We start from the raw sequence: 4,937 nt of genomic DNA on the forward strand, positions 1-4,937 counted from the left end.
TGACATTTTTAGATATCAAGGAACCTGTTTCACGATCCATCAAATGTTATATGATCCAAAATTACCTAGATCAACATATTGGAACAAGATTCGATCCAGCGATTCAAACTCTTTGAACCGGGAATCATCCACTAGCGAGATCCGTTCGAGGTTCAAGCGTTATCAATTGATATCACGAATTCCTGGCTCGTGATAACAAGAGAGTCACATTGGGACACAATGCCTCGCCTTTGCTCACGATTGCTTACGTGCCGCCACCACGAGCTGGCAGCGGCGTGGTTGCCAGACGATAGCGCTTAGCAGAAAGCGCAATTTGGAACCACTTTTGTTCTTGGACCTACCCCAAAAGTGGCGGAAGTGGCGAGCCGTGATCTCAAAACGGCCGAACCATAGGTTTAAATTAACCCTCTCACACGCTAGAAATTCCTCAAACCCTACTCAACCATCAGCTAGAGCATGAAAAATAGCTAGAAATCCATACCTTATAATTGGATTTGGTGGCGGAGGAGGGAGAAGCAGGCTTCGAAAGTTACGCTAAAGCGGGCTATTTGGGCTAATTCAGCGGCTCTAGCGGTTTCAGCGATGAGGTTTGACGGGAAGGAAGGGAAAGCTGCCGATCGTTTGATCTAGATCCCATATGCCCATGCCGTGGCTGTGGTGGCGGCGGTGGCTCTTGAAGCTCCAGGCTGGGAGAGGCTCAGTGTGCCGAGAGAGAGAAAATGAGGTTTTTAAAAATTGCCTTCAAATTTACTATTTTGCCGAATTTATTTTGATTGTATCTCCTTCAATACAACTTCAGTTTGGGCCCTACGTGTCTCGAATTTATCTCGCTGCGGTCATAACGGTATAACTGAAATTTTCAAATTCCTTCTTGGTCAAAAAGTCAACTTTTGACCTAATAAAAATTCTAAGGGCATTTTAGTCTTTTCTTCCAATAAATTAATAATTAAATATTAATTTTAGGTTTGGGTTATTACACCACGTGTCTTTGTGAGAAATTACTCTTAAGCTCAGTCTTTATTTGCTGCGATCAACATGTTGGGTTGCCGAAGGCTTGCCGATTGCCGATGGTACTTTGTGGGACGTAATAGATCATCAAGTTTGTGGGTCCCTTGTTCCATGTTCCGTTCATTGATTGCATAGTCGGATATGGCATAAACAATTGGTTTTCTTGGAAACATGTGTGTTTTGCTTGTAGATGTATTGTTGTTTGTTACCCACTGTTTATTCTATTAACAACTTGCACAAGGCTTTGTTTTCTCAAATGCCAAAACGTGGACTATGGTCCTTTTCATGCCTTGAAAATTCGTAGGAAACCACGCTTCAATTGTTGTTAACAATTTATTTTTTAAATTAATAACTCCCAAAAATTGATTGGAATTACCATGAAATCTGTTTCTCATTCATGCCCGTATGTCTTATTGGTCCATCATACATTTGGATCCTTTTTCTTTCTGGGGCATCAAATTATTATTTTTTTGAACTTTACTAATGAGGTGATGAGTTTTGAACTTAATACTTCTTCCACATCATTAAGAAACACTATTAGACTGAGAGGTACTGCGTACCGTTTTTATTTCTTAAGAACTAAATTATAAACTTTAAGGATTACAAAGAAGAAGGAAACATCCAAACTTAGATAATATAGGCATATACACCAAAAGAGACAAAATAGATTTAGGGCTTATTTCATGAAATTCGAAAGAACTTAACATACAATTAAAAGAGTGATGCTTTTTTTCAGGGGTAAACTTCAATAAGAGACCTGAGGCCCAATGTATGTGTAATCTTATAGTGAGAGAATCCAGCAGTCAGAAAGAGCTTTTCCCACTCTGCTTCACTACGCTCTTGCCACTGACGTCGACCATCATCAACATATCCCACATGAGCTGAGTTTCAATTGATTTCTTATCCATCTCCTTATCATCTGCAGACACATTTATGTCCAGGATGATAACCTTTCCTCCTTCATTTTTGCTCAGAATTGCCTCTCTACTCTTCTTTAATATCTTCACGCTTTCCTCATCACTCCAATCATGCAGAATCCACTGATCATTGATGCCATGCATTAATTAATGGTTAATTACTTTAAAGTAAGACTTGAATTTATACTCACAACCACATCAGTCCATAGAATTAGTGTATGGTACCTGCTTAATATACTTTGTACATGCACCGATTGACATGTCATTGTTACTAATTCATTTATGAATAGTAAGGTTTGTTAAGATTTCATCGAGGGACGGACTCGCGGACCAGTAGAAACATCGATATTACCCCCAAATTAACCACCAACATAGTCTAAGCTGGTGTGGGGTTTATATAAAAGGGCATATCTTATACATTTTGTCTAAGTTTCCAATGTGTTACTTTACATTCTTCAACAAGATTGTCTTTTCTTTTTGAGTTGTATTATTAAACTCCATAAAAATTCCTTAAATACACAAGTCAAATTGAAAGCCAAGCAAAACAAGGACAAGTTTGGAAAATTCTGCAAAGGCAAGGGTGAGGCGTGCGATGAAATGAGCCTTCGAAGGGTGGACATTGAGGCCGGAAATGAGATTGGAAGGGATATGGGTTGGCCATGGTTGTGAATCACATCTGGGATGCCTAATTGAACTGCACACTTTAATGACATGGAGTTTATGAACTGGAAGATATGATTCCACACATGAGCTTGAGCTTGAAGAAGCTCATGGCTAGTAGCACTAACTTTATCATTATTCAAACTCATTTATCTAAGTGTGTATGTTTATATGTGTAGCTCAAAAACACCGATGGCTCTTATTTTAAGTCTTATATAGTCGTTGCCGACCCGACACAATCCACATCCCAATTATTTAAGTAAATAATACTAGAAGGGGCCGTACGTATATGCTAATATGCTATATATGCAGTGTAGAAGGAAGTTGCTATACATGCTATATATGCATGTGTAGAAGGATGCTATATATAATATGTTTTCTTCCTTCAATAATAATTATATTCTCTCCTCTATCCATCTTCTTTCTCAAATTTGGAAGCACGAAGAACTCTAAATATAAAAACAAACAAATGATAATGAATAATAGAAAAACACAGATGGCAGCTGCTGATAGAGGCTTGAAGACAGGCCCTCCGCAGTCCACTCACGAAGCATTCACAAGGGCAGAGCCAAAAGATGTTTCGTCCAGAAAAGAAAGTCATGCAAACATATAGTATAAAGCGTAGGAATTATAAAATTCAGACAAGACTGCACAATCATGTAATCGTTTTTTTGGTACAAAGTGGTTCTTAAAATATATATTCAGAATTAAACACGTCATCGTATCACTGTCATATAAATGAATGCAAGTAGCTAGTGCATGCCAAACACGCTAAAAACATGCACAACTGGCATATGAGGCATGTGGGATCTTGTTACTCCCACATGCCAAACAGACTAAATCAATCAGTGTGTGGTGCTCTCTTATTACTCCCAGCACAACTTCAACATGCGATATTTATGAAAGATATTTGAAATTTCTCTTGCACAACTAGGAAAGCGCTATATTCAATGGCGGATTCAGGAATTTTTATTGGGGTAGGCTAAATATTTTTTTTTTTAGAGGAGATATATTATAAGCTTTTTTTCTCTTTAAACAAAAATGTAAATAAAATTTTATAAATCAAACAAAGTCAGATGACAAGTAAATATAACACAAAGAAGTGCAAAATATAAATAAAAACTTAACAACAATTAAAATTGGAAATTGAACATATATGAAAATAAAAATAAAAAGAGAAAAACTTACCAAGATTGAAGAACCCATTGAAGATAGGTTGGTACAATTTTTTAGAGGAGGAGAGCTATTTCCTCTAGGCTCTCAAGGTCCAAATATGGTGTTTTGAGTGGCTAGAATAAATCTTTTGATGTTTACTTTCTGTGGGTGTAGTCCAATATCAGTACCATTAGAATAGCTCAAGTTGGTATAGAAACTAAGTGTGACTTCTGCTTCTAATCAATTTCATATAGGTTTGGATTGATGTTTATTATTTCCTATATGCTTCAGGAGTGAGCTTATTTTAAATAGAGAACTAACTATTATTTACTTTACTTAGATTGGGCTATTATTAGTTTATTATATTTATTTAGTGCAGTAGACTAATATTTATTGGAGTAGGATTAAACTTATAAAATTTAAATCATATTTAATATTTAGAAATCGTCCCTAGGCTGGAGCCCACCCCATCGTAGGCATAAATCCACTCTTAACTATATCGGATGAATGATTTGCGAGCATGGAATTAATAATCGGAGCTATACATTAACACATCTACCACATGCTTATCTCAAGTTTGACAATATAAGTTCTTTGCATCATTAACCCTTAATCAATTGTATATCGCTAAACACAAAACATGTTAAAATTGATTATCACTTTATTAGACAATATTTGGTCGTTAAGCATTCGGTCATTGTCTAAATGTAATGTAATGACACGAGCAAAACCAAAGATTATTTGAGAAAATTGCTCTCAAGCGTATGTGAGAAAGGGATCTATTCCTAATCAAACATTGATTAGAAACATACGACATCATTTCAAGCAGGTTCCAAAAGAATTCACCTCTACGAGTCCATAGAAATTTGGCTCACTACTACAAAAATTGAAATAGCGGCGAAATCCACCGTCGTCTATAAGGTTTTTAAACCGTCGTGAAATCGACCGCCATATTTTGATACATAAAACAACAACGGCAAATAACCGACGTCGTTAAGAATACAACGTCATATCAAAAGACAAACCGCCATCTAATTACTATATAAACAACAAAAAAGGAAAACTTCAACATTCTTAGATGACTGTTTTAGAAACATAGAGATGTCTAAAGAGTGTTACATGTCAAGAACTATACACATGCCGACGTAAAAACAGTTACTCACGTCTCTATTTGAAAAAATACCGTCGTTTAAACGT

The 4,937-nt window shown here is 36.4% G+C and overlaps 1 pseudogene; it reads right to left on the reverse strand.

Annotated features, from left to right (window-relative positions):
* Positions 1-1,699: 1,699 nt before the first annotated feature.
* Positions 1,700-2,759, reverse strand: LOC148917779 (trans-resveratrol di-O-methyltransferase pseudogene; annotated as a pseudogene).
* Positions 2,760-4,937: the final 2,178 nt, after the last annotated feature.

The sequence above is a fragment of the Prunus mume genome, linkage group LG4 (genome assembly GCF_029339155.1).
Source record: "Prunus mume cultivar Tortuosa linkage group LG4, ASM2933915v1, whole genome shotgun sequence".
Lineage (NCBI taxonomy): Eukaryota > Viridiplantae > Streptophyta > Magnoliopsida > Rosales > Rosaceae > Prunus > Prunus mume.